The sequence below is a fragment of the Passer domesticus genome, chromosome 1 (genome assembly GCF_036417665.1).
Source record: "Passer domesticus isolate bPasDom1 chromosome 1, bPasDom1.hap1, whole genome shotgun sequence".
Classification (NCBI taxonomy): domain Eukaryota; kingdom Metazoa; phylum Chordata; class Aves; order Passeriformes; family Passeridae; genus Passer; species Passer domesticus.
In genome coordinates, this window is record NC_087474.1 from 151,775,377 (window position 1) to 151,790,596 (window position 15,220).

General features: G+C 43.0%; 1 long non-coding RNA gene across 11 annotated transcripts in view; it reads left to right on the plus strand.

Annotated features, from left to right (window-relative positions):
* Positions 1–11,889, plus strand: part of LOC135285073 (uncharacterized) — a 148,000-nt gene extending 136,111 nt beyond the window's left edge. For 6 of the 11 annotated variants that reach the window (XR_010350097.1, XR_010350096.1, XR_010350089.1 and 3 more), the window contains one exon: positions 3,493–7,325. This is a non-coding gene — a long non-coding RNA (uncharacterized LOC135285073). Of the gene's footprint in view, positions 1–3,018; positions 3,263–3,492; positions 7,326–7,698 lie in introns of those variants that run through there. The other 5 variants (XR_010350104.1, XR_010350100.1, XR_010350087.1 and 2 more) reach the window with 5 other exon arrangements.
* Positions 11,890–15,220: the final 3,331 nt, after the last annotated feature.

Sequence of the window (15,220 nt, forward strand, 5' to 3'; positions counted from 1 at the left end):
CAGCTCACTGCCAGCCTACTTGCTGCCTTGCCTCCCTGCCACATGCCAGACATGAAAATGTTGGCGTGACTGATAAACACATCCTTCTTATCATGTTCATCTTGGTATGGATCCTAGCAGGGAAGCAGTGAGTGGGATGGTGAGTTCAAAGGTGGCAAGCCAAAAAGTTAGACATCTCAGTCATTTGCCTTGTTATTGCTACCACAGTTAACTCTTTGGCTGCTGGCCCTGGAGTAAGGTATCTGTGAGGCTCTGTTTGTCTCTCAGGCTCATGGCTCAAGCCATGACTGGTGTTTCTGTTAGGTGAGACCTTTGCATGCAGCCAGTTTTGCCTTTCCTGGTAGCAGTTTCTTTTTTTCCTCTTTCATGAGAGGTTGCTGCTCCCAGTAAGAGGCTGGGCTATGCATGCCTGACCATGCCCATGAGGTGAAGGGCAGGGCTCATGCTTCAGGCTGGCATGACGTGGAGCATAAAACAAAACCATAGTTAGGGAGGCATGGCCAGCAAGAAGCATGAAACTCACAACCCCTCTGGGCAGGGTAAGACTGGGCAGACACCTGGCAGAGAGAGTGTCTGCCAGGTGTCCAGGTTAGGGTGCAACCCAGGGCATTAAAAGTCTGGGTGTGTGAGAGCTAGAGCTGCTCTTTGAGTTAGAGATCTTAAAGATCTTTGTATGTTGGACATCCGTGGAAAGAAATTGCTGTTGGATCCTTTCTGCTCTCTATTCCAAATTGAAAAGCTCAGGACAATTTTTTCCCCTGACATAAATGCATAGCAAAGTATCTGTTGAGAAGATACAGGAAGGAATCACAGAAACAGAGACAACACTAGGTTAGAAGGGACCTCCTGACACCATCTGATCCAACTTTCCATTAAAAACAGGGTCTTAGATTAGATTAGGTTAGTTTAGGCCAAATCAATTTACATCTTTATTATTTCTAGGGAGAAAGATTCCGTTCTCTTCAGGCAACTGTTGCTCTCACAGAAGAAAGATTTTAGATAATCACATGGAGCTTCCCTAGAACTTCCTTAGAAGTCAGTTTGGCCCATTGCTTTTTCTCCTATCATAGTGCACCCTTGTGAAGAGATGTGTCTCCTCCAGAACTACTTTTTAGGTATTGGAAGGCAGTGATTTGATTTCCCCAGCCTTCCCTGCTAAAGTCTGAGCAAATGAAGTTCATTTATTTGTAAAGTTCTCCACTCCCCTAATCTTTTTGGTTCCCTCTGGACCATCTCCAGGCTTTCAAAGTCTCTAGAACTGGGAAGAAAGAAACTGAACAGTGTGTTCCAGGTATCGCCTAACAGGTGCTGAGCTGAGTAGAAAGATCACATCTCTTCATTTACCAGCAAGAGTCTCACTAATTCAGCCCAGGATGCTGTTGGCCATAATTGCTGCCAGGATGCTTGGCTGGCTCATGTTCCTCTTGCTGTCTGCCAAGACACCCTGTGCCTTTTTAGCAGAGCAACTGTCCAGCCAGCCAGTGCCCAGCTGGTGCTCCTGCTTGGGATTATTCCATCCCAGGTTCAGGACTTGACATTTATCTCTGCTGAACCTCATGTTAAACTTCATTCTTGTTGGCCAAATCTCGACAGCCCATTGAGGTCTCTATATGGTGTTTTTTATTTCCAGCACTGTTACCTCTTCGCCCAACTTTGGCTCATCCTCAAATTTGGTGACAGTGCATTCAGGCCTACCTTCCTTATAAAGCTGAATTGCATTGACTTCAGAAGAAATTAATTTGTGCCCAGCTGCCAGCATGACTTTGAGCCTTTTAACTTTTGAGCCTCTGAACTCAACAGAGTTCAGTTCCTCAGCCATTTTGTGTTTCATCTGCCCAGACCATATCTTACTGACTTGTCAAAAAGGATTTTGAGGGAGGCTGTGTCAAACACTTTGTGAAAGTCAAGTTGATGATGATATCCACTACTTTCCTTTCTTCTGCTGAGCATGATTTTTGCTCAAACAAGATTGACCCTTCAGTTTGTCCACATTGGCTTTTCACATTCAGGTTCTAGAAATGTGTTTGCATGGAAATAGCTTTTGTAAGGACCTGTTCCGTAATTCTCTCAGGGACTGAAACAAAGCTGACTGGTCTGCAGTTTCCTGGTTCCTTTCTGGCCCTTCTGTAGGTAGACATAGTCTCCAGACTGGAAGATATCTCTCCACAAACCTGTTTACTCTTGTTTTTCACTACCCAAACATGGGGAAGTAATGTGTTTGACACAGACAAATGGCTTAAAGCACAGTGGATGTCAACATGCATAGAACCCTAGCTCCTTGTGTGTGTTGATACCAGGGCAAATTAGTTAAAGAGAACAAAATCTGGGCTGGAAAGGACAATAGTTCATGGTGACATTTGGTCATCACCTAAATTCTAAAGGTGCTCTTGTTGATGGTGAAATAGTCTGCAGATCTAGGTGAACTAAAGTGCAGTTCTCTGTAGCTTGAGCTAACTTTAATACTACTCTTCCAAGTTTCATTTAGCAGGGATTGATCTTTGGCTTGCATGCATTCAACAGTCAGGATTTTGGCCTCTCTGCAGTAGCTGGAGGCCGGGTGTCTCCAAGGAGCGACCTTGGTTTCAAGGGACTGTTGTGATATTGCATGCAGCTGACTGGTACCATGATGATGGGGTCCTTGGATGAGTTGTCACCTCGTGAGATGCAGCTAGAGTTCTTTTAGGTGAAAGGTATGTGTAGAGTTTGCACAGACCAGAGCAATAAGTGGCCTAGTTTTGGACTTATGTTGATATCAATAATTATATATATCCATATATACATTGTTTACTCAATGGAGTGATTTGGCACGATTACTCCAAAATACAGCAACATGCACTCTCAGACTTGTACTCTTCTTTCATGTTCCAAAACAAGATATACATCTTTAACTCAGACTTTCCAGTTTTGAAATATTAGGAGTTTTCCATTGATACCATAGTAGTTGTATTGAAACCTGAGTTTTTTGCATTTTAATAATCACCACATTAAATAGGAAATGCCTTCTCTCTACTGCCAAAGGATGGGTTTTTCTGCTTCAGCTGAACAAGTGCCCAAGTCCTTCATATATCAGCTGTTCCTGGCTGACAGTCTGGCTTCTGAGCAGAGCAAGAGGAGGATAGCAAGGGCTGAATAGGAAGTTGTCAGAAGACCAGGAAGGTTCATGTGAGGCCTCTGAATGGGACTATCCTCCCAGGCAGTGATTTGTTAACATTCAGTTGCACATGGGTGTCCTTCTTCTGCACCAATGGATTCAAATTTTAAGGTATAATTGTAATTACAATTGTAATTATCAGGCAATTGACATGACATTGCTTAGCACTGTTATTAATATTCACAGAGCAGGTAGCTGTGTGTCTTCCCTTTAGGAGAGTGGAAACCCAGCATCCACCCAGACTCTGTAAATACAAACCCCAAGTTATTTCAAGGTTCTAAGAAGGAAAGTGTTCTTTTATTCCTAATTTTTCTGTTCTATTTTTTTTTCCTCCTCACTAGAATTACCTGTTTCTGGTCTGTCTGGAAAGGGTCAATAGAAAACAAGATTCCATTGGAACACTGAAACATGTCATTGCAACACTCGTGGTCAGTGTTATGTGAGTATACATTAAGAGTCAGCTGAGTCTAAATAAACATGCAGAATGCCTGGTTTTGGCTAAACAAGAAGTGCCAGCTGTTTGCACCGGTGTTTCCTCCATGCTGTGGGCTACCTGCTGGCTTTGCAGAGGTGGAACAGTTTTGGGTGTCATTTACTTGAAGCACTTTGTCATGCCCTCCCACAAGCCCTCCTTCCCTCTGTCTGGCTGCTTGCAGGTTTTCAATGAAAGGCCCTGTTCACACATGGAGAACCCAAATTATCTCTAAATAAACCAGTATATGTGGAGAGTAATTCACGAGCACTTCCAGCACGGTGATAAATGGCAGGCAGGGCCACTGTGTACAAGGTGGCCCCTCAGGCATATGTCTCAATCAAGTTGTGCAAAGATACTGTAGAAGGGTATTTAAACCTGACCTTAAAATAAGAGCTGTGTCTTTTGGAGCTTTAGAGACCAGATTGTAAGTGACAGACATGCAGTATTTGATCTGTCACTTCTTGTCTAACTTTTTATTTCCAGAACTTGACTCATCAAGTTTTCCCCACTATTTCTCCCCATATGACTACCAGTCTACTTCCTGAAAAAACAGCAGTCACCTTAGCTTCTTAAAGACACCTTAAACAGGCAGGTGTGATAAATAATTACAATACATTTGAAAAGTTTGTGAACTGGCCATCTGTTTTCAAGCCCTTGCTGACAAAATTCTAGAAGTCCAGTTGAGCTTTGCCTTAGCAGATGCTATTCTTCTGTGATGACCAAGAGAGAGGAGGAAAGTCTGCAAATGCAAGAGCTGTAGGAGGTTGTGGCCAGCTTTATCCCAGCAGATTAAAGAGGGACAAGGCATAACCCTGGGCACTGGTGTATAGCTGTCCATTCTGTAAGCTGTTAGCACAGCTCCAGTCCCAGCTAGAGCTGCTCCAGGCAGTGCCTGGGCACCATCTGTGGATGCACACTGGCCAGAGGCCATCGCCAGCAGCAATTAGGCAGCAGGCATCTTGTTCTGGGGATGTGAAAGGGCTTGGCTGTCTGGATATGAGCAGCTGGGTAGTTGGTTCCAGTGCCAAGGGATGGAACCAACTTGTCTTATTTACATGTATGAACAAGATGAAGGTTTTGGAGTACAGGAGCCTCAGTGGTGAGGTAGAACAGATGTGAATTTTGCAATTTCTATTAAACTTTACTTCTTTCAGATACTGTCTCTCTTGAAAATCCTGTGCTTGCTGAATTTCCATTACTGCTCTCACATGACAAGGAAGGAAAGAGACCCTTGGACTTCAGACAGTAGACATAAAATAATGTGGAAGAAATGTTAAATGACAGGAGGAGTTTTGTTCTGGTGTACAGACAAACTGTAGGAGATTCATAGATCACTGATGATACAATTTGTGAGAAGAAGGCACAGAAGGAAAGACAGCTCAAAATTATGGGAATATTAAACACAAATAGTATCCAACCTGATGTGCAGTGTCTTACTTGTCACATAGTAGTGTCTGCTATTTCTGTACACATCTCTACTAGTGTCTGTTTTATTATTAGGAATAATAAAAGACATCCACTGTAGTCAAACTGGTCATGCTTGTTGTTGAAAAAAATTACTGTTTTTCTGCCCTTAAAATTCTAGCTGGAATTGATCTCATTCAATGCTGTAAAGCTCATCCTTCATAAACAAGCAGTCTTGGAATCCAGCACGGATGAGTTATAGATGAAATGTATTTTTGCTCATTGTGTCAATGCATTGCCTGTACTGGGGAACCAACATTGAACACAATACTCCAGATGCAGTCTCACAAGTGTCAAAATGAGAATTAAAACTTCTTTAACTTACACAGTTGTCTGACCATAGGAAGTAGCCTGGTTGGTCAGCCAAGAGATCAACAGCACTCTGCTTGTCTACACCGGCATGATGGGTTATCTCCAGAGGAGCTGGCATGTCTTTGGCTAAGGCACTAAGCTGAGAAATGTGCCTGGCTTGAAGAGTAGAAGGTGGACCTTGGTCCTTCCTGTTTGCACCACACTGATGTATCTTCGTGTCCTGTTGAAATGTACTCCCATGAGCATAAGATGCCTGGTCTAAACAAAGAAGGAGGCAACAGGGATTGTTTTGGTATCACAGAGGGCTTAGTGTATAGGATGGTTCTTTCTCTGTCCTGAATGTTCTTTGAACTTATTTCTGAATGAAACCTCATTCAGTTTTTTAATCTTCTGCTTTTTAATATTAGACCTGAAGAGACATGCAGCTTGACTGAGGTGCTGTGCTGTAGCTAAACTGCTCTGGTTAGCAGAGCTGTGAAAGATTTTGCAACATTTGCAGCATGGTAAAGTGAAGAACCAGGTGAATAAATGAGTAGCCCTAAAATGCTGAAAATGAATGCTCTGTGATGGGTTGAGGTGCTTGGGGGAAAAATCCCCCCTTTCCTTGCACCCCCATCCTTTCGTTATGCTCACAGTGAAGGGGATCCTTACAGGGGGAGGTACAAAGCTCTTGTCACGTTCCCAAATGTGCACTGAGCAACCCCAGTGCCTCTCCTCTCAGGCTGGGAGGTCTGAGCACTGCCAAAAGCTTCTGGCCCCCTCTCCCAGCCTGGAGCTTTGAATGAATATCGTTGGCTCCATGACACTGCAGGTCTGTTGACTTGTGTTTGTATGTTTGTGCTGGGATGTGTGCACAACTCAAAAGCAGGTCTGAGGTTAAGTAAAGCCCCTTGCTTGGTGGGGAACCTTGATCAACATGTCACAGAACGTGACAACTTCCATAATGGTTTTTAAAAAATGTGTACAGGGTTAGCTGCCAGCTTCCAGGGAGGGATATGTGTAACCACTTGAAATATTCGACCTCTGAGCTCTGCCATCTTCTCCAGAGCAGTTTTGAAGACTTTGTTTGATTTCTCTGTGCCAGCCAGTTACTGTGCTATTTATCTGACATCTTTGAGTTTTGTGTGGCTTACTGAAGGGTTTTTCATGTCAGAGACTTAATATAGGTTTTAGTGTTCTGGTTTTTTTGCTAGTGTTCTAACTGAAAAAGAATTGTTGGCTTTCTTAAAATTTTATATTATTTCTGTCTATATTTATGTCTCTGTTTATGGGCAGATATTTAATACTTTTGAAAATTTACTCCTTTTATCATGTCTTAATTCAGGCATCTAAAACCATGGCCCACTGTGAATTTAGGCCAAAAAGCCCTGCCATGACATGACACAGTTTTCTCTTGGTTGGCCACACCACTTAGCACAGATGAGTTTGGAGGTGAGTGTGATAAAATGATACTTAGGCTGCAAGGATATAACAAAGTTTTGTCCTATGTACATTACTTGTAGCATACTCTTATGTCCCTCCAAGACAGGGCATGTGGATTGTGCTCTTTGTGAAAGGCCTGTATAAGCATTAAGTGCTGGAAATAAAAATATGGTTGAGAATGATATGCAGTCATTATGGACTTTTATTTCAGGAATGATGTGACTGGGGTTAGTAATAATAACAAGAGTAGGCCTACCTCTCACATGCACTCATAAAAAAGTGTTGGGGTATTTACATGAAAAGAGGAATACTTACGATGCACAAAGATTTTATTAGAGAGGCAGAAACCCAGAATGATACCATAACCTGCCCACCACCTTCTGAGGTCAGAGTCACCTCTTCTGCCAATACTGGAGTAATTTGCCACCATTCTCATTTGCTACATACTTTTCAGTAATGTTCTTCTGCTATACACCTTGAAAGAGTTTAGTGTTAAACTGGTTCTCCCATCCCCTCTGGACCTCAGTGCAAATGAGAAATGAGAATCAGGTGAAAGGCTTATGAAAACAACTATTTTTGGCTTAGCCCTGATAGGACAACAATTCCGTTGTTCTGCTCCTATATTGTCAGTGTGACTCATCTGTAGAGGACTTTCTGGCCCATTTTCTTTAAAAATGTGCTCTATCCAGAGAACTGACTGGGACTTTCTAAAACTGGAAACACTGAAAAAGAACAGTTTGCCCGTTTGTTGAATGTTTGTTAACCCTTTCTATACCACCTGACCTCAAAAGCTAGAATATCTGCTGTTTTATGCAGGAAGGCGCTTTCAACTAGAAGCATGCTTTTATGGACTTTTTTTCCCTTTTATTTCCAGGTGGATGGGGATTATGGAGAGATCATGTCTTAAGGCTGTTGTGGTGACTTAGTTCAGGTATCCTCAGAGACTGAATAGCTGATGGCTGCTTCAGCATGGGAAGAATGGTCAAGTCTGGATAATGCCACTCTGAACCTCATCTGGCCTCTGGTGGTACCTTGCAAGCCTTGGGTTTCAGAGGACTTCCCTGGTGTTTGAGATTCTCAAAGCATGAAGAGCTGCTGAGCTTTGAGGGTGCCACCACTGACAGAAATGTGGTGTTCAACAAGAGCCTGAAGATATTTCCTCCTTTAGTCCCTTGTCTAGGATGCAAATGTGCCACTTTTCCCCAGACTGGGAAAATGTTTTCTTCAGTCACTCAAATACCAGAAAACAATGCATTGGAGAGCAAGGGTTAGGGGGAACTCAGTCTTGCCATCTTCCCAGTGAGGATATATCCCTTCCTTTTCACTTGTGTGTTGTCCCTGAAGCTACAAACTCAGGTTGCAGTTGGATAAGTGCTTACTTAGTGTAACACTGAACTGTCTCTTTCAAGGGCTTATAGTACTACGTTGAATTAGGACTTTAGAAAGGTAAAAGCCAAGCTCCCTTTGCCAAGAGAAGCTTCCATTCATAGAGTCAGGAAGTGATCTGACATGGACACTGATGACCTGCTTTGTTATCTGTATGTGAAATCTGGCTCTGCTGAAACCAGTGGCAAAACTGCCATTGATTTTAAGAGTTATGACTTTCATTTTCTGTATGTTTATTTGCATTACTTTTTTTCCTGTAATGTTTGATATGTAGGCATAGAGGTCAGGAGGAAAATACTGATATGATTGAGACACACTTTCCATTATGGTAAGGGGTGGGCAGATGTCACTGTGGGAAGATACATTCAGAGTTTTGCCTAGCACTTTGAAATGCTTTTGATTTTTCCTACCTACCATGCTTCAGCCTTCCAGGTTAAACTTAAATGTGTATGAATGGCAGGTCTTATTATTTTGAGTGTTCTGTGTTTTTCTTCATTATTTAGATATCAAACTTGCAAAACATTCCTTTTAGCAGGGCAATTATCCTCTACTGGGTCTTAATGAGACCAGTGCTTCCTTTCCTGGGAAAGTATGTGCCTCTGGTGAGAGAAGCCCACCTTTCACAAACCACAGCTAAAACTTGTTTTTTTAACTGAAGCACAAAGCACACAGCCACTTGTAAATGTCAGTTTCCTTAGCATGAAGCAAATATACATTTTGGAAATGTGGGACAGAGATGTTTTGATGTGGGTCTTGAACAGGGTTTCAGTATAGAGATAGCTCATCTTTAATTTATGGTTACATGCAATTGAACCATTCCAGGAAAAGCCATTTTGTGGTTCTTGGGCCAGGGAAGAAGAAGAAGAAGGAGGATAAAAACCTTCTACCCTAAACAGGGTAGAAGGACAGACAGGACAGATCTATGTTCCCTAAATGAAAACTTAGTAAAGACCTCTTAAAATATTTCTCATAATTAAAATCACTGAGAGATTTCTGCTAAAACTCTTTCAGGTATCAGCTCTTCTTTCTCTGGGAAAAAGAGAAAAACTCCTTTTTTTTTTTGTTTGCTACCTCTGTTGCCACAGGCAAATTCAGTTAAATTCAGCTGGCAGCCAGTCACCAGTGGTGTCTCCCAGGGCTCAGTACTGGGGCCAGTTCTGCTGAACCTCTTTATCAATTACATTGATGAGGGGATCAAGGGCACCCAGTAAGTTTGGGTGAAGCTGGGTGGGACTGTTGACCTGCCAAAGGGTGGGAGGGCTCTGCAAAGGGATCTGAGCAGGCTGGGTTGATGGGCTGAGGTTCAACAAGGCCAAGTGCCAGGTCCTGCACTTGGGTCATAACAACCCCTGCAGTGATACAAGGTAGGGGCAGAGTGGCTGGAAAGCTGCCCAGAGGAAAAGAACCTCTGATCAGCAGTGGCTGAACATGAGCCAGGGTGTGCCCAGGTGGCCAAGAATGCCAATGGCACCTGGTCTGCATCCAAAAAAGTGTGACCAGCAGGACCAGAGCAGTGATTGTCCCCCTGTGCTGAGCACTGGTGAGGTCACACCTCAATCCTGTATTCAGTTTTGGGGCCCTCACTGCAAGAAAGACACTGAGGTGCTGGAGTTGGTCCAGAGAAGTGTCATGGAGCTGGGAAAGGGGTTGGAGCACAAGTCCTGTGAGGAGCAGCTGAGGTAGCTGGGGGTGTTAAGCCTGGACAAAAGAAGCCTTGTCACTCTCTACAACTCTGTCAAAGGAAGTTGTAGCCAGGTTGGAGTCAGTCTCTTCTCCTAAATAACAAGCAATAGGACAAGAGAAAGTGGCCTCATATTGTGCCAGAGGAGGTTTAAATTGAATATTAGGAATAATTTATTAATTTTTTTCACTGAAAGGGTGTTCAAGCATTGGAACAGGCTGCCCAGGGAGTTGGTGAAGTCACAATCCCCAGAGAGATTTAAAAGACATGTAGATGTTGCACTTTAGGGACACAGTTTAGTGGTGGACTTGGAAGTGCTGAGTTAAGGATTGGACTCAATGATCTTAGAGCTCTTTTCCACCCTAAAGAATTCTATGATTTGAAGATGTAGCCACAGGTTTTAATCTGATTATGAGACCTGCTGCAGGAAATTCTCTGGCCTTTCTTGTGCCCAGTTTTGACTCAGTTGATTCAAAATGGCATTTTTTTTGCCTGAAAAGTCATCAATCATTTGAGTCCAGCCAAAAATTTTAGTCATGTGGTATGTTTATGGAGAGAGTTACAGTCTTTTAGGAGTCAAAAACATTTTATAAACAGTAATTGGTTCATGACTTCCTTCTACACATATGCAGCCACCACTAAGGATGAGGAATGTCTTGGGTTTTTGTAGGGGTTATCAATAGCAAAGATGTATGTAGGCAGCACACAATCTTAAAAAAACCTGGATTTTATCATAACTTTATATTCATCCTTCTAAAAGAGCTATGGAATTTTTTAGGAGTCTGTACCTGTTGGTCTGTAGGCACCAGCAGTGATTATAGAATCAGAGCATCATTAAGGTTGGAGAAGACCCCCGAGATCATCAAGTCCAACCTTTGACAGAACACCACCATGCCCAGTAAACCATATCATGATGTTCCATGTCTACCCAGGGATAATAATTCCACCACTTCCCTGTGGAGCCTTCCAATGCTTGACCATTCTTTCAGTAAAGAAATTTTTCCTAATGTCCAACCCGACCCTCCTTTAGTGCAACTTTGGGTAATTTCCCAATGTCTTATTTCTAGTTTTGATTGTTTTGGGGCTAGTGCTACTGTTCCAAGAGTGGTAACACATTGCTGGATTATCATTACCTTGGCCTGGAATATCTCAGTGCTCTTTGATCAGCATTTGGGTGAGAGAAATTTCATTGTAGCCCGTGTCTGGCACTGCAGGTGCCTGTGTACTGCAAATACAGCTGCGTGTCTGGCAGCACTGCCTGTGTGCCTGTCCCTGCTCAGACCAGCTGCCTCGGGCTCCTTGCTGAAGGCTCTCACCTCAAGCACAGAGCTGTTCTGCACTGTGGTATATTCAGCCTTTACTGATGCTCTCCACGGCTTCTCCTGACAGGAAAATGGGTCCTTGGCTAATCTGTCAGAAATTGGCTTGTCCTAAATCATAGGAACAGTGAAAAGCTTGTAAGGCTGACTCTATCAGTCAGCCTTTCCTTATTTCTATTACATGCAGCTTTGCTTATGTCTCTGACACTTTAAGGAATATTCAAATTCTGCTCTTATTTTCTTTTTCTTCAGACCAACTGTCTTTGGGTCTGATCCAGACCCCAGTCAGTTTGAGGGAAGTGTTCCTAATGCTATTGGCTGTCTTTGGATCTTCTCCATCGCTTGCATTGCTCTTTAGTAAATTGGAGGCACACGATTGACTTCTTAGAAAGCTGATCTCAGGAAGGTAGAAATCAAATAATTCAGTGTAGCGCCTCAGTGCTCTGCTTGAAACAGATCTGTCAGAGGGTTGCTCACCCCAAAGAAAGAGATAACAAAGGAAGGATTTTCTCCTGAATATAGTATGGTTTCTAATATTTTCTATTAAATACAATCAAATGGAAAATATAAAAGAGAAAGAAATCTTTTTGTGCAGCTTGCTTCCTCTGCACCACAGACAAATTCCACAGGATCAATTACTTACATCCCTACTTGCTATAATAAAAGACCTAAAAACGTAGTCAGATCTCACCATTTAATATATGCCAACAGGGTGAAATGGACCAAAAGTCTAAATCAGTACTGTCAAATATTTGTAGGAACTAAGCAAATAGGCTTCAAACCCTTACCCCAGAATCAGCAAAGAATGTGGATTTTTGTTTTGGAATTCTGTTTTTTTTTTTTTTGTTTGGGTTTTTACATTATTATTATTATTATTATTATTATTATTATTATTATTATGATGGTTATGGTTATCACTGAGGAGGAGTCTTTTGTGGAAATAGACATATTGCTTATTTCTGGCCTACTGGGCTGAGGTCTAAATTAAAAGAGCAGCTGATTTTCAGAAGTCCCAAAGGGATGGAAGAGCACAAAGGGAAAGGGTCCTTGATGGTGGCTTCATGGAGAAACAGGAAAAGCACAGACAGATCCCCCAAGGGGCCAGTTCAATGGTGCCTCCTCCATGTCAGGGTTTGTTCCTGGCTCACCGTGCCATTGTACCCCAACTTTGGAGCAAAGCATCCCTGAAGAGGACAGCATGTGAGAGCTCCTGGCCAAGCGTGTCTGGAAAAAGGGGCAGCTGCCACCAGTCACTCCAGGTGGATGGGATCAGCTGCTGAGGGAGCACCTGAGCTGGAAATGGGATCTCTAGGACTCCAGCTGTTCTCCATCTGAGCTGTAGCTCCTGCTGCCAGCCTGGCCATGCGCACAGAGTGGTTCTGGTCCTCGGATCAGATTGGGCTTTCCAAGAGCACTCAGGAGCCTCCACTGGAAAAGGGCAAGCTGAGAAAGCTGCAGAGTCAGCTTCTGCTTGGGCTGAAAAAAATTCAAAGAGGGCAACTGTATGGGGTGGGTGGCAGGTTTGAGGGTAGAAGGTAGTGTGATGGGAAGTGTGGCTTGCTGTTCCCTCCCTTTCCATGAAGAAAGGGTTTCATGTCTTTAATTTGGTACTTTATGAAATTAATCTTGCCTGTGTCAGAGGCAATCTCAGCTGTTCTCCTAGACATCTGGGCTGGGACTAGTGCTGATTTTACTGCTGCTCTTCAACAAAGACCTTTAGAGGCTAAACCTGACCCTTTGAGGCTCAGCAGAGATGTTACAGGTGAGTTGTGTCTTGCTTTTGAAGGCCTTGCTGGAGCCTTTGGATGCTACTGAAATGCTTACATATAATAACAACAACAAGGGCTTCTTTACATCTCCTTGTGCTGAGTGGGGTGTTCTCTTTTGGAGATGGTAGCTGTGTCTGCCTGGGAGAGCACTAGATTTAACACAGGGGAGTGATTGGAAACTGGTAACAAATGTGTGGATACTCCAGTCCTTTTCCACAGAAAACCTGAAATCTAATAGAGATTTGTATTTATTGTTATATTTTGGCTTGCTTTAAGGTCTTATATTACAGCTACAGAGATTTAATTGAGAAGAATATTGAATGTGGTCAACTTTGTGCACACTAAGGATGTCATGAAAACAGCAGATACTGTAAAAACCCTTAAATAGTTCTGTCAGTCTCCTGAAAAAGAGGAAACTTGGTGTTTTCTAACCAGTATTTTCCTATCATGAAGTAGGATTGGGGGATTTTAGAGGATGATAAATTGACTATGAGTCAGTGGGGCAACATTGTGCTAAAGGAATCTGCTGTACTGTGCTGCAGATAATGTGGTGTGTACTTCAAAAACTAAATAAAAACTACCCAGACATTGAATTTTCCACTTTCTTCAGCACTGACTGGGCCACAAGATGCAGTTTAGGTCTTCATGTTGTAGAATTGGACAAGTGACAGTCCAGAGCTGAGACCACAGCAGTTGTGGAAAATGAGAATCAGTATTTTTGCAGAGGAGGGTGCTTCCCTGATGGGAAGAGAAGTGAACGAGGACACCTCATGACAATTACACACATAAACACTCAGACTCTGCAGCAAGACGCCTGATCATCAGAGATGCTCTGTCTCCAGGACCATGCTCTGTGTGGGATTAGAACTGCAAAGAAACAGCAAACAGAATAGCATGAGACCATCTCAATGCAAAAGTGGAGACCCGGCTGCTTTGTTCTGTTGTTTTTGCATCTGTTCCACACTACAAGAAGGCTGATACCAATTCCTACGTAGCCAAATACAGTCAGCAAAGCATCCTGTGTGCTTTAAGCCCAGATTCTTGGGGAAGAATTAATGTGAAGGGTGCATTTTTATTGTCTTGACTGGCAAACAGCTGATATGATGAGAAGCCTGTGGTAGTGCTGAAAGCTCACAAAAGTATTTCAGAAGCATCTTAATTCATGGCTCATATCTCATTTTGTGCCTCCACATTACTGGTTGCTCTACACTAAATATTTCAGCATTTGGGCCCAGCTGCCTCTGCTCTTTTCAACAATAAAGATGAGGGTCACTTCTTCTCATTAGTCACTAAAAGCTGAATTTAAAAATAACATGCTGATGTTGCTGCACGGAAGTCTTTAAGTTGGATTAAATATGAGAGAAAAATAAATCTGGGAAGAGCAAGCTACAAAGGGAATTGCAGATTCACTTTCCAGTCTGAAAGATTTTTAGGGCAGAGACTGTCAATTATTTTGTTTGTACAACAGTCTCAACATAAATGGGGCCTCTAGCTGCTTCCACAATGTAAATTATTGATGCTGTTAGGATCCACAAAAGACATGTGCCTAGCTTTAAGCACAGGGGTAATAAAACTGACGTCTAAAGGAATCCTTTAGCTCAAAGTTAAATATGTGCTTATGTTCTTTGGGCTTCTGGTGGCTGCTTTAGGGCTTACATACCTGATGGGATCTTGAAGTAACAAAGCTGGCCGTGCTGTGATAGAGGATGCAGGTTTGAATAGACACACTTGGGAGTTCCAGATAATTCTTATGACCTCTCAGAGAAACTCAGCCCTGTTGACTTTGCAGGAAACCACTTGAAATAGATAGTCCTTATCCAAAGTGACAGCAGGTACACGATCCTAATAAAAGAAACATGGACCCGTTGCACATCATCCTGTCATTGCGTTACCTTGCCTGACAAAGGAAGGCACCACACCGTGATCTGAAAGAGATCTGAGGTGACACGGCACCTGACAAGACATCCTGGCTGATGGAGAGGGAGCTGGGAGGCAGGGAGGGTGGCAAGGAAGCAAGGCTGGAGCCACCTGGAGCTGTGGCTCAGCACTTGCTGGTTCCTTTGTGTTGGGTGGTCTGTGCCTGCACTCCCAGCAACAGATGTGAGTTCCTGAAGTGCCAAAATGAGCCTTGACTAAGCAGAAATAACAGAAAGAAAAAACTGAAGAGAAAAAAAAGTGAATAATCCTCAGGCTCTGGGGCCTTTTTGGGTCGCTGTTTTTCACCTCAGCCTTTGAACAAGC